The 15446-nt window shown below is 42.7% G+C and overlaps 1 protein-coding gene across 13 annotated transcripts in view; it reads right to left on the bottom strand.

The window, feature by feature from the left end:
* Positions 1-15446, bottom strand: part of LOC119128482 (adhesion G protein-coupled receptor L3-like) — a 90639-nt gene that overhangs the window by 70944 nt on the left and 4249 nt on the right. For all 13 annotated transcript variants that reach the window (XM_037260924.1, XM_037260925.1, XM_037260929.1 and 10 more), the window contains exon 2: positions 4677-4744. The gene's annotated coding sequence lies outside the window, so the exon portion shown is untranslated. The remainder of the gene's footprint in view (positions 1-4676; positions 4745-15446) is intronic.

Here is a 15446-nt window from a genome sequence, read left to right as displayed (position 1 = left end):
CCCTGCGTACGCCGCAACACCTGCATTCTGGGGAAAACACGCTTTTCCGGGAGGGAATTAGTGGGATTCTGATGAATGAACAAAGACAGACGTGAGTAACCCCGGCACCAATATACGGCTTATCTGCACACTAAAGTTGCACAAAAGACGACTGATAAACTCAGCAGAAGGAGGAATGGCGGAGAGAACTAAAAGGCCGGGTCAAGACGGCGCGGGGTCAGTTAAGCATTGACTAGAGCATAGTTGAGGATCTGTGTCATGTTTCTTATTAAGGCTCGGGGCGGTGAACGCAACGCTAAGCAGGGTGAAAGCAAGCCGTTGTGTTTGGTCTTTAAGGAAGGGTGATACTCGCCGGCTTGTGTCCATGTGGCTAAAATTAGCTCATCTGTTAGCTTTTAACTAGGTGGTCTGCTACATTTCACCTCACATCTTACCAACGCTCCTTACGAATAATAAATATAATATTAAAGTAATTACCATTGGCAGTTCAGGTTTACTTTCACACTAGATATACAACACAAAGATTTACACAGCCCCTCGCTAACCTTGCATTACGGTTAAACTTGAACACAAACAGTGAAGCAACACATGCAGACAGACAATGCAAAAATACTGACAGGCATGTATTCTTAACCCTCTATAAAAGACAACTAATATAACAGCAATTTACTGAGTAGTAGTGAAAGAAGTCGAGTCTACTTTGTTTGTTTTTGCATGATTGTACCGTACATGCACGAACTGTACTGCCACCCGGTGGCCAAAAAGGGCACACAAAAGATTTCCAAGTGAGTGTCAACTCAGCACAACAAAGTTTGGAGTGCTATTTTTGCTGTTTATAAAACTAAATCAAACATTTGTGTAATTGAGGAAGAAAGGCTGGAACAGATTAATGGCATTTCCATTCATTTCAATGAGGAAAGACGATTTGAGATACTGCTATGTGCCTTATTAAGAAAGACTATGTGGCTCCATCTTACTGAGGCTATCCTTCCAATTAATGTTATGCATCTTATTAATTTAAGCTTCTAACCAAAGGAAGAAGTCTCCATTGAGCATTTTTGCTACTTCTCATGAATTTTTTCAGAAAGTAACTAGCAACCGCCAGCGCGAGTCCAATATGAAGAAAATTCCTCCCAGCTTGTCACATCGCATTGAAGCCGATGCGGCGTCAAGAAGTTGTCCTTCTTAAAGCCGCCGCCTCCGCAAAAAAGCTTTCATTGAGGTTGCATATTTGCTTAAATACGCCATGACAGGGCAAGCTTGATTCACTCGACAGTGATGACGGACAAGCGGAGCGAGAAAAGAAAGTCAACAGTGCATATTTCTCCTGAAAGGTAAAGTGTTAAGTTAGGCTACTCGGCGGGGACGTTGATCATCGGCCCGGCTCGCTCTATATATTGATTAAACCATCCATCACTTAAACGCTACAAGACATTATTTCTAATTAAAAAGTAAGTCATAAATTGCACTCTTTATTGCCAGACTGGGCTTGTAAATAAAACTTCAGGGGAGGGTGCAACCACATTGCAGCCCCCCTGCGTCCTCCCGCGAAAAAAAAAGGAGAAAAGGTTTGCGTACGGGAGAGATAAACAGATGCAAATCAATCATTTCTGCAGGCAGTTGTTTTTACAGCTATGGGAGCAGTACAATTTAACAAATATGTAAATCTGATGTAAAAGGATGCCTGTGACTATGAGGTCATGTCAGCCAATCAGAAGCAGAGACATTAGTAAATACAATTTTGCAATTTCAGCACATCTTACTTTGCACCTTTAAAATCAAATATCGCCACTGTAGTGCCTGATGCTCATTTTTAACGTAAAAAATCCAGCGGAGGGCGGAACGAGATTGCAGCCTCCCTCGTTCTCGCCCCGGCTTAGGGATATAATGAAAATAAAAACAAAATAAAGTACAGACGTGTACGACGGCACCGTCGGGATACTTACGGCAGAGGTAAACAGATGCAAATCAATAATTTCCGCAGGTACTTGTTTTTACGGCTTTGGGAGCAGGGGATTGAGCAAATATGGAAATTCAATGTTGGTACTGGGGGGGATGTAAAAAAGGATCTTGACGGTGATGTATGATGATGAGGGGCTCATGAAACTGCGCCGACGCACTCCAGCAAGCCTCTTTTACCTGACAAACAACCGTTTTGCCAGCCGAGACGGGATTTAACGCAGTCTTTTTTTTTTTTTTCTGGTAGCCTCCGTCGTGTCCACCTCGCAGCAGAGGACACTTCACACCCGACAGCTTCTGATTACCGCTGCTTGTCAGGTAGCAAATTCAACAATAACCCCCCCTCTTCCCCCAAAGCCCCCACCACCGCGTCACCCAGTTGTGGCGGAGTGGCAGGCAATTTTTCGAGGGAAAGGATTTGGGATTTCTCACCTTAAAATGGAAACGGGGTGGAGGAAAATGAAAAATAAGTCACGGGCGAGGCAAAGTATGTGCAATCATTATTCATCTGGCTTTAGTCGGTGGATTTTTTTCCACTTTATACTTGAGCTGGATGAAAAATGCTTTTCACCTGAAAGAAAGGCCATGGAGTCGTTATAGGTTTCAAATTGTGGCCATGGACTTAGAAGTGAATTTGTCGACCGCTGCATTATGTTGCTAACCAAAACAGCAGCACCTAACTATCTAGTCAGTCAGGCCTGACTTGCAAAAAGCTTATGAAATGTATGATTGGTAGGGAGGGGACAGGAAATTTAGAAGCCGTATATAACGCGGGTTCACCCACCAAAAAGTCACAAGATACGGAATGTCGGCCATTTTGTTTTGAACCACCCAGAATAATTCAACAGCTAAGAACCCACCCGACGCAAACACAGACAATTTCCGCCAATCAGACGCCAGAAGAAAGTCATTTTTGAAAAAAGCTCAAAATGGAAAAGTGTTTGACAAAGTACAAGCTCTCTGCAGGAATAAAATAAAATTTGGGAGGCTTCTCGGTTATGCATAGACCCACAAAAAAAAGTCTAAAGATCCAAAGCTAAAAAAGAAACTTGGTTTAGTACCACACTAGTTAATGCAACAAAATCAGCCAGTTTGAGTTTTCAACGTAAAATTTGGGAGGCTTCTCAGTCATATGATGTGTAGTAGACCCACAAAACAGTCTCAGGAAGCCATGCAGCCACTTTCCTCATCTTTGATTTTGAATGGCACAACTTTGCATGACTGCCCATAGAAGCCTCCAATTTTTAACCATAATACCCTACGAGGAAATTAAAATTTGCCTCGTGTTATCTTAAAACGCCACCATTTGTTTGCACATCGGGATTTCAGCCCAGGTGTCACCAAATCATGCAAAACAGGTTGTTTGCATTGAAAGGGAAACCTTTTCGCGGGCCCCCAAAGCATCAGTGTGCGCTCACCGATTTGAACGGCGTCCAGAGCCGCCGGGTCGCTTTGGTTACCCGGGCAACGGCAGCAGGCGAGGAAGCAGCGGGTCCCGTCGCACGGATACCGAGTCGAGCATCACAAGCCTTCTAAGTGACCATGTTTGTCTGAAGGCACACAGTGCTTAATGAAGAGCCGCGCTCAAAAAAGACACATCAATGCGCAAAGTGGCGTTGCCGTGACAACAGCAGCCAGATGAAATTACGCTAGAGTTTGTGTGTCATTTGATCCCGATGAGCAAACTGTTGGTAATGGCTGTAAACGTGTTGTTAACATTTTGACTCAGGTGTTTGTCTACTTAAACTCGGCAGGAACGCCACACTGTGAGGTCATTTCAGCCGGTGAGACGCCGGGAGAAAGTCAAGTTTGAAAAAAGCTCAAAGGCAAAAAGGATTTGACAAAGAACAAGCTCCTTGCAGGAATTTAAAAAAAAAAAAAAAGCTTTTTTCTGCTGTCAGTACCCGTTCGTTTGATGTGTACCGTCAAGCAACAACTGTTCATGCTAGGCCCGACGCCGTTGTGTTAGCGTGCCGGCTGACTTGACTCATCTTCCCGACTGTTGGTGCCAGTATATATTAACGTCACAAACTGTTGCCAACAATATTGACACGTCATCCAGAAATCAATCAAATTAATTAAAGATGCTAACAAAACTAATTAATTACACTGACAACGTGTTATACGGCGTTAGCAGCTAGCAGCTAAGTGAGTGCAGTCTTTTTCAATGGCGGCTGATTTGGGCGAGGCGGGCGAACAGCGTGACATGTCGAGGACGAGACGTTGGCAAAAATTCGAAGCAGATTTACGGCGTCCTACCGCTTTCGCTTTTATTCAAATGTTTTATTTTCACCTTGCGCCTAATGACATTACTCCTTCGTCAGCAACATTTCCCGCCCTTGCGCTTTCTTCTTTTTATTTATTTTTTGAAATGCAAATGAATTCACGTGTACTAATATGGGATTACCCCGGAATGCGTCTGCAGCCGAGCGTGGGTAGCCCCCCTCCAAAAGCCGCCAGTCCCCCGCGCTGTCGTGAAAACACAATACGAGCCCCCCGTTGACTTATCAAAAGAGCTGATATGGCATTTTCGCCCCCGGTGCCAGTTTTTATGCCTTGTTCCCGTTGAATACGGCATCGTAAAAAAACAGGCATAAAACCTCAATGGTGGGCTCGGGGAGCAATGTAAACAATGTATGCGGCTAAAATATGCACGGCCACTGGGAAGGGAATGCGAAATATGGTATAGCTTGTGCGGGCCCAACCAATGTTCCTACCTTGGCACGAGCTCGCCGCGTCAGTTGCCCGTCATCACCTTCCGCATCACGAAGCCACACCATCCATCCTAAAAAGCCCACACACAAAGAACAACTTTTCAAATTTTATATATTATTTAAACTATATTCACCTAAAAGGTTTTCGAATGAATATAAATTGAAACTGAGAATGTATTAAATGAATGTTATCAATAACTTCATCTGAGGAGCAATTTTCAAATGTTGAGGAGGATTTTTTTTTCTAGGGACCTAAAGCAAATATTCCATGAGACAATCAAAATATGATAGTGTATGTGTGTGTATGTATACATATAAATTGAAAAAATATTTTTAAAACATACACAGAAGAGGAAAAACATTTTTTCTTAGATATTATATACCGTATTTTCCGGACTATAAGGCGCACCTAAAAATCTACAATTTTCTCAAAAGCCGACAGTGCGCCTTATAGTCCGGTGCGCCTAATATATGGATCAAATTCCTAAATTTAAACTGGCCTGAAGCATTGTGTCATGAAATCAATCATAAGTGGCCCGCTGAAGACTATGAATCATGAATCAAAAAGACTATGGATCATTATTTTGTGATTATAAAGTGATTTGTTGCGTCTGAAGTTGAAATAAAAAAGATAAAATGGAGAATGATTTGATTTGGATTAAAAATCTGACATGATGCATTAATGGTGCACCTTATAGTCCAGTGCACCTTATATAAGGACAAAGTTTTAAAATGGGCCATTCATTGAAATTGCGCCTTATAGTCCGGAAAATACGGTAAATGTTTTTTAATGGTACATTGAATAAAACGTAAAATTTTATGAATTTAATGCTTCTATATAAGCATATATATAGAAATATAATGTTAATATATATTTTTAAATAACTGTTTGTAAATTAAGTAATTTTATTTTTTTTTAGTATTCTTGGTCAAAGTTTAGATCCCAAACAGTTCAGGTCACACATTTACGATGACATTTCTGTCGCTGTTCCGAACAAAGTTACAAAAAATGCTCGTTTGTCTATTTTTTGGGGGTGGGGGGCTTATTTTTGTCAGCAATTATGAAGTGAGGTCTTCATAAATCTGTGGCGGTTCCCGCAGCGGTGACAAAGCCGCCATGCGCCGCTTTGTAAATCCAGGTCGCATCGGCTTTTTAATGGCTGATTTATTGAGGCTCAACGGGGGTTCGGCGATGGGCCTGAGCGACAAAGAGCCTGTTTTAAAGTGCATTAGCGCCACGCAGTAAATATCCCGTACGGCATATTAGCATTTTAATGGCGGCCATCCACACTCACCTTTCAGGGGCCGTGTTGTTTTCCCCTCACTCTGTCCGCATTAGTGTCGGGCCGTCTCGCCGTTATCACTTGTAGTTTCTATGACTAACTGATGTCTTAAAAAAAAGCTCAAGTGGCGTCTGTAAATCTGAGCTCCTGAGTTTTAACAGAGCGCAAATATTGCAAACAGGCACACAATCTCTTCCCAAAGGGTCATGAGCTCAAATGACATTTGTAAAGATGACAGTGGGTGTGTTGATTTTGATTAAAAAAAAAAAAAAAAGGGAGTAAAAGTCCAAAGTGGGCACACAGTTTCTCAGAAAACTGCTTTGGTTAGTTATTTGTTTTCCTAAATGTGTAACTTAGTAAATTGAGACCAGCTGTGGCATCAGTAAAGCTGAATTTCTAAGCTGTTTGAAAATGTACTTTAAAAAAAAAAAATCACAGCAGGGTTTTTTGAGTCTTGTTTGTTTTACTTGATGTACATTATGTCTACAAGTGAAGCTAAAATATACACTGGCACTTTAAAGTCTCTTCGTTCATTTTAAATAAATGCATTACTCATGTCAAATAGACTGAAAATGAAACGTAAAGAAATAATTCAAACTCAAGCGTGAACAATCTTCCAACAAAAGTCGCTATTCAGTGACACGAATAAACAAAAGGTCAACACAGACAAGAAATAAAGTTGTTGTTTTTTAAAGAAAAGAAAAGTGTGGCGCTGTATTTATTCTCTGCAGTGTAGCAGAAAATTTACAAAAAGCGCCATTCACGCGCTCAATACTCTAAAAGCCTTTTCCGCATCAAGGGCACGACATAGTCAAACTACCAAGATGAAAAGAAAAACGGAATACTCAGGCAAACATTCATATGGCCTCCGGGCAAAAATTGCAAATATTCCTTTTCCGGGGAGCCTCCCATCACGAAGCTCTCGTCAGGAAATGTAAAAACATACGAGAACATATGAGAACACGCCGTGTGGCCGATCCCGGTCGAGAGCCTGCCGTGCGTCTCTCTATAAAAGCATTTACTGAGCCATAAGCACCGCGGGCCTGCCGAAAGCTCATCAAAGTGTGGCTTATTTTATCAGCCGAGTGGAAAATGTGCTGAGAGTCGGGCGGCGGTGGCGGAAGGCGAACGCCAAGCGGGGGGGGGGGCATCTCGTCGGTGTGAGCAACAAAGTGAGTATCGGCGGCCGCTTCCGACTAAAGATACAAATGGGCCAAAAGAAACAACCCTGTTGAAGCCACACGGTAATTGACAGGTTGGTGTGATTCAAAGTCAACGCAGAGCATCCTAACAATCCCATAATGCAGGAAAATAGCTTTGAATAGTGGCCATAATGGCCACCTGAATATAGGCCGCAACAGCTAACATTCGAGGAAAATCCTGTTTTGTTCATATATAAGCCGCACTGGACTATAAGACGCAGGTGTTTTAATGTTTCATTTCAATATGTAAAAGAATATGCACAAATCATACAATATCATAAAACGTATGAGAGATTCATAGCAGGGTTCAAAGCTTGTGCAAAAAGTAGCGGCTTATAGTACGGAAAATACGGTAGTTCTTGTTAAGCTACAACTTGATTCTCATAGTGTGACTATTCTCATATATCCATAACTTATAACCATCCATTTTCTATAACTTAAAATTTGTTTTTGCAATTTTTCTCCATGCAAAGCTATGACCATTTTTTGGGCATTTCTCTCCCCGCAAACTAGAACAAATTTTTTTTTTTCCCACAAAACTATGACTAATTTTTTTTGCAAATGTTCTCGCAAATCTATGCCAATTTCTTGGGGCATTTTTCCTCCCAGCAAAATTATGACTAATATTTGTTTTTGCATTTTTTTCCCAGCAAACCTATGGCTATTTTATTTTGCAATTTTTTCCCCGCAAAGCTATGTCATTTTTTTTTTTTTTTTGCAATTTTCTCCTCGCAAATCTATGACAATTTTGGGAGGCTTATTTTTCTCCTCGCAAATCTAATGACTAAATGCGAACCTCGAGTCTTTTGAATTATAAAGCCACAAGTTCATTCTTATTAAATTCCGACTTGCTTCCTATAACTGTTATTCATCTCATAAAATTGAGACGGGCCTCTAAAGTAAAGACTCCTTTTTCCCGCATAAAGCCACAACTTCACTTTTTCGCCCATGTGTGACACACTCAGTCACCGATGGTTCCTTTCTAAAACAAGATGTCAAAACTGAACACACACGCCATTTATCGCAGCAGCGGAATATTATTATGCGAGTCACATTTGTCTTTATTTGGAATACGTGCATACCCGAGCACTGTGATCAACCTTGTAGAAGAACATAAAAGTCAATAGAGGGGAAAATTGTACGGGTGACACGAGTGGGGACTTGACACCCGAGGTCCTCCTTGACATGATGTGGGGGATGGGGAGGAGGTGCACGTCATACGCATGTACAATAAACATTCAACTTTTGGCAGCGTTTGTTCCGCCGAGGGTCGGAGGTCAAGGCCGTTCGGATACGGGCCGAGACGGGGGAGGACGCACTCCACACACGAGTACTGCGAGACGAGGATTAGTATCGTCGGGCTGGTGAGTCATGCAAGTGTTCTCCACATGTGTAGTTAGACACACACACACACACACACACACACAAAACTGATTAAGAGCAAATAAAGTCTGGAAGCAAAGACTTTAAGATTAAGCCAGCAAAATGCCAGAAAACACAGAAAGGCAGCGATAGACTTGTTATCACTTAAGCACACAATAAAACACTCCTGCAATTAAGTCAAAAGAGGGCGAAAACAAAGTTGTTATTGAATGAGAACAAAGTCCAAATGTGAGATTTATAAGAATATAATTGTAATATTACAAGAAGAATGTTGCCATCCGAGCCCAGAATTTTAGTGTATGTGGTGAAAGGAAATTCTTTTATAATGACATCATCTTCGGGATCTCATTTACAGCCTTGACTTCATTGGTATGATGCCCGCAAATTAATTTTTGTTCATGTATAACTTTATTATGGAAAAATCACGAATTATTTGGGAAAAAAAAACATGATTTTATTGGTGGAAAAATGAAACTTAATCTGGGTAAAATTTAGATTTTTTTTCATCTTTAAGATTTGTACTCGACTTTATTCTTGTTGTCAAAGTATGACTTTGCTTAATTCTCATGAATCTATGACTTAGAGTATTTTTTTTTTAGAAAAACACTGCAACATTGTTGCAAAAGTATGACTTCATTTTTTTTAAAGCCTCCCTCAACTTCCTCCGTGTCAACATTACGACATTATTAAACCACATCTTAATTCTCATAAAAGCCACAGCTTCATGCTTGACAAAGTATGACTTCAATATTGCAAAGCCACAACTTCATTCTTGTAAAAGTACAACTTTTATCTCATAAAATTAAGATTTATTAACACAATGCAACAACTTTATTCTTGTAAAGTCTCAACTTCGTTGTGGAAAGAAATTATGACTATCATCTAGCAAAAAACGACAATAAAAGAAAATTGTAAAATTAGCCCCGCCCCCTCCCCTCAACCCCCACTTTTTCTCCTTCTCACAAGGCTCCTGTGATATCTCGGTTGTCTCCTTCTGCGTCTGAATAGCCGCATTGTGCTTTTGCTTATTCCAAATGTGCGGACCTTTCAGGCCCTCCGCACACACCTGTCAAGCCATGTCCTTGCCGCCTCGGACTCCCTCCCCCTCCCACCGGCGACACACATGCTTATTGAGCCCACGCGCTCCAGCACACACAAGTAAAATCAAATAAACACACGTACACACAGGCTTTATTGGAAACACACGCCAGTGGCACCCTCCCATCGCCAAGGATGTGCCTCCGAACTTGCCTGGGGTCAAATTGCATGCGGGGTGGGGGTCAGGATTGCGGTAGGGGAGGGGGGGGGCGAACGAGGGCACGCACACGCCAGCGGAAAACACAATTCAGAAGTAAACGACTCGTAACTCGAGCCAGACTTTAAATCGTTAGCAGATTGTCTGCCTCGTGGCGGGCTCATATCGAGTGAGTCATGCCATCAGAAAGCAAATGCCTCCCGCAAAGAAAAGCCGTATCTCCATTCATACCGCCGCACTGAGGGAGATGACTACTGAACTTAAGTCAGTCAAATGAGGCCACGAGAAGATACAATTGTCAGGGAACAAAGTAGGAATATGAGGGAATTGTACTGAATTTACTAGACTGACGTTGCAATTTTAAAACTAAAATACAGATACCTGAAGAAATCAAGGACCTTAATCCCTAATACAAACTTGAAGCCACCAAAAATAACACCTAATAAAACCTAACCTAATCCTAACTGGTCAATTAGCGTATTTTCCAGACTATAAGGCGCAGCTTCAATGATTGGCCCATTTTAAAACTTTGTCCTTATATAAGGCGCACCATTAATGCATCATGTCCGATTTTTAATCCAAATCAAATCATTCTCCATTTTATCTTTTTGATTTCAACTTCAGACGCAACAAATTACTTTATAATCACAAAATATTGATCCATAGTCTTTTTGATTCATGATTCATAGTCTTCAGCGAGCCACTTATGATTGATTTCATCACACAACGCTTCGGGCCAGTTTAAATTTAGGAATTTGGTCCATATATAAGGCGCACCGGACTATAAGGTGCACTGTCGGCTTTTGAGAAAATTTTTGGTTTTTAGGTGCGCCTTATAGTCCGGAAAATACGGTAACCTAATCCTAACTGACCCATAAACTCAACCCTACCCTAACCCACAAACCAAAAACTAATCAAACCCTAAACTGAACCATAACCCTAAACTCAAGCCAAATCAATCTACAGTCCACCACCACCACAAAAAAAAATCCCAACAAATAACCTGATGAAACGGCTGAACTGCGGCGCAATGACTTACCGACAGCATTTAAACCAAAAATACTGCCACCGTGAAGAAAAACGGAGCCTTCCTTTCAGACATAAATCTATCCGGCAGTTCATGTATCAGAGAACAATAGCGCGCCAACGTCTTTGTTGAAATGTAATAAGCAATTGTGGCGAGACCCAAATTAATGATACATGAGTTGTGGATAGTCGTACTTAATGATGTCACCGGTCGGACACTAACCCTTAAACCTCTCGACTTGCTTGCGGGCCGCAATGTCCGTTTCTGCGTGTAGTGCATCGGAGATAACCTTCACCTACATATGCTGGCCTGTTTCATACAACACACGGGAGCGCCACTGAAACCTCCCGGGGCCTCAAGGCTATCTGTCCACTAAATCATATTTGTAGATTCATATTAAACACGCAGCCCCGAGGAGAAAGTCGGACGGAGCGGCGGCACGGAATGATAGGCATCGCCCTACCGCGGGAAAGTCCGCGCCGCATTACTGCATGCTAGGGCGGCGTTTTGACAGCATCTGCTTTCAAGTAACGAGGAGAATCATGTTGTGTTTGAATAAAACACGAGGCCAAACAAAAACCCGGATTGGCTCGACAAAATCTGGATAGCAACAACCGACAGAATTGTCCGTTGAATGGTGATCATTAGATTAGATTCAGTCATGTTTTTGTCAAGGAAAACATTTTATTTTTCGAAAGCGGTTTTATAGTGAAGAACAAGAACTGATGGACGAGCGGCTAAGTGCAAAGTTCCGGACTCTAGTGAACCAACAGCACTCGTGGAATCCGGATCCCAATCCTGACGCTAAACCAAACTCCAGAGTTAAAATAATAATCTTCTATATGGTGGAATTTGGTATTCTTGACTGATTGTAGCCTAGCTTGAATCTAACCGCAGGAATGTTTCTTGAAATATTTAAACCTATTATGGTTTGGTGTGTTGCTTTTCTTAGGGTCATCTTGGGATCAGGACACCTGAGTCAAATTTCACCAGAGTCGAGTCAATGAATTCATTCCAACAATCTATTGAAGATAACCCCCCACTGCGCACAACATATGTTGGCAGTCAGCATATTTCCAAGTCTATCTAACCTGCTCGGGAAATGAGATTTCGGAATGAGGTTTACCGGGACATGGGATGAGTTTGGCATATTTTGCATTCCATTAAAGTTGTATGTGAAAACAAATTGTCGCCGCGCGTTAACAGACGCGGCGAGACAGATGGCCACCGGAGTGGGGTTTCTTCTGCATGACCAATTGGCGCATCTGCTGGTGTGACTACGCGGGACTGGCGGTCAGGGGAAGTTCTCAAGAAAACAGTCGGAGATGTCGTCGGAAAACAAACAAACAAAAGCCACGCTGGCGTCTGTTTCTTAAGCGACGGATCATGTCGAGGAACCTGCAAGGTGGTGAGGACACAATCTGATTAGATGTTGACAAAAGGTTGAATGAAAGTGGTGTCAAACGCAAGGCCCGGCCGGGGGCCAGATACGGCCCGCCACATCATTTTATGTGGCCCGCGAAGATCAATTTTGCATCGACTTTGCGTCATTACTAAAATTACAAATTGTCTTGACATTGCTTGCAATCTGTATTACTATTTGTCTTTTTAAAGTATTTGAACAGTTTTTACTTGTCTCTGATTTCAAAACTAGTTAGTCATCAGTTTGTTTTGTAGCCTAGACGTTGACAATCATAATGGCCCTCCAAGGGAAACTATAACTACGATGCGGGCCGTGACAAAAATGAGTACGGCACCCCTGAGCTAACCCTAAGTCTAAACATATTCGAACTCTACGGTGCCACGGCCCAGAGGCCTTGTCATCGCCGCTTCAGGCAGTCGTGCCAAAGATGTCCGAAACAAAAGACACCAAATTAGTCTCAAGGTGAAGTGTTTGCGTAGCCTCTCTCCAGATGTGCCGCCGTTCCTTTTCATTTCGATGGCATTTCCTAATTGGATGTGAGGGAGGTTTGACGCACATGCTGTCCCCATGTAAACGGGGTGGGGAGATGGGGGGGAGGGCAAAGCACCCTCGGAGCCCTCCTCCCTGTTTGCCTGCAGTGCAGCGATAGAGAAGGTTACAATAGTCTCTCCCTGCCTGCCTGCAGTATATCCACAAACGCAAAGAGGGCAAAATCAATGCGTAGGAATCGCTTCATTCCTGCTCAATTTCATCCCGCCAGTATAATTAAAAACGTCTTCCGAAGTAAATCTCTCTTGGGGTCGTTATGACATCATGTATGCAGATATTTCCAGCCCCGAACATCGCGTCGGGATAGCTACTGTACGCTCACAAACTAATTAGACGCAATGCTAGCGTCGGAATTGAAAAGTTTCATCCATCAAAAGCCACACGCAAGGCTTGTTAGCATTTTACGCAACTTTCAGCAATGATAACGCAAACCGTCAGGCATAAATTAGCAAATTACCTGTGTTAGGGCAGGACCAATTATTTCTGCTACGCCGCAATTGCGGAAAAAGGACTCTCCAGCTGTGTTCCGGCAAAAAGCTGGCTGGCCCAAAACATAAACAAGATTACAGGAACCTGGCCTTTAGCGGCGCTCATTAGCGACACCTTGGCTAAATGTAACACTGGTGCCGAGTTGCCAGAAGAGGCGACTTGGGAGACAATTCAGGAAACGCCTGAATAGATAAGGAATAAAAAAGGAACAAAGCAATCCTTGTTGTCTTTGCCAATCAATGACGGGCTGTTCATTAGGCGGGCTCGTTCTGCACTGGGAATTCAAAGGAAACCCAACAATGGAGTTTACAGATAACTCCGGCATTCGACTGGCCGCAACGACGCTAACCTTATTAATCATTACGGGCAGAAATTCCATAAAGAGTTGACCTATATTGACCCGCTCATCGTTGTTTGGCATGCATGGCAGTCGATGCGCTAGCCGACGCCTGGTAGCTCTCCGCCGGGCTGACTTTTAACAACATTTATTATGTATGAGAGGGTAAAAGGGGTCCATGAGAAGATTATAAAAGCTTAACATTTTGATGAGATTAATCCCCCTATCAATCGTCGCCTCGCATACAATAGTGAGCTAATTACGGCGCAGCGGTCTGCGAGCAAATAATATTTATATCATCGCTTTTGAGAATCATAAAAAGATATACATTTATATCATGGCTTTCTATGGAGGAGTAAAAGACTGCCGGGGGACGCGGCTTGAAGATGGAAAAGGGGCGATCAGACAAGTCAAATCTGACCGTTTGTCATTCGGATCTCCGCTGTGATGAACGGACGCCGTATAGAATAGCTCAAACTGTCGGATTTACGCTATGGCAAGTATTCTAAAGACCACTGTGAGCTTTGAAGCTAAGAAATACCAACTGAACCCCATTCTAACCCCAAATATCAACACTAAACACCTAGCATTAGCTATCGTTATGCTAACCATACAGCACAGGTATCAAACTCAAGGGCTGGGGGCCAGATACGGCCCGCCACATAATTTTATTTGGCCCGCGAAGACAAATTGTGCATCAAATTCGGGTGTCATTATTAGAATTGCAAATTGTCTTCATTTTTAAATATATATATATATTAGTCTGATTTGAAAACAAGTTGTTTGGCGGTTTGTTTTGTAGCTTATACTGTATTTAATATGAGGTGCTCATACATTTATTTGTGTTGACAGTCATAATGGCCCTATGACTACAATGCGGCCCGCGAAAAAAATTAGTTTGACACCCCTGCCATACAGTAACCCTAACTTCTGGCTCAAACCTACCACCAACCCAAACTACTTACCCTAAACCTAATCTTAACCCTAACAGTTGTTATGAATTGACAAAACTCTGAACATAAAGGATGGGAGGCCAGTAGCGCAATATTAGAATGCAGAAACCGGCACTAATTGTGATATTGTTGTGCATTCCTGGCAACTTCAAGGCGGATTCTCTGGTACTTTGAAGAACGTTCAAAATCCTCCGACTATGGGAGTAAAATATTGCGCTCTCTCTTTACCTGCACGACTGTGTCGTCGTGTGTGCTGCTTATTATTTGGCTGAATGAGCTGCGGCGGCACTCGTGGGGCAACGTTTTGACATCATGACTGATTACAGTCTTGCGGCGGGCAACTTAAGAAATCCCAACAGTCGCCAGTCGTCATTGCATCGCCCCACTGCTTTTCCTCGTTGAGATTAGTCAATATTACACATTGTGAGGACTGACCGTGAATTGAAAAGCAGATATTCGTAATGAGATGTTGTCGCTCAGGTGTCAGGTAATGCGGAGGTGAATCAAAACGAATCGTAAAAATTTACTGTTGGACCTCGGAGACCTCATCGGTGATTGTGGTTTTTAAACGGGTAGAGGAAGGAGATTATTTTTCTCAGCCTTTGTTGTTTTGTGTGAAAGGTAGCAACACTGACCCTGTCCCAACGCTAGGCCCGAACGACAGGCGGCTATAAAGCTCACGGAACAATCTCAGTCTACGGCCGGCGTGCGCGGACAAACAAAAGACGTCAGCACTTTTCAAAACGCCAGCTCCCAGGCAGTCAATTAGTTCCAAGGTGAGGCGAAACCGTGCGGTCCTTTAAGCGGCTTTGCTCCACTGGGGCGCCGCGTCAATGCCAGCGTCCCCACTATCAAGCTGACAAAGGGCTGGC

This window comes from Syngnathus acus, chromosome 10, assembly GCF_901709675.1.
Source record: "Syngnathus acus chromosome 10, fSynAcu1.2, whole genome shotgun sequence".
Taxonomy (NCBI): domain Eukaryota; kingdom Metazoa; phylum Chordata; class Actinopteri; order Syngnathiformes; family Syngnathidae; genus Syngnathus; species Syngnathus acus.
Note: the sequence above shows the minus strand (reverse complement) of the source record. Positions and strands in the feature narration are given on the sequence as shown.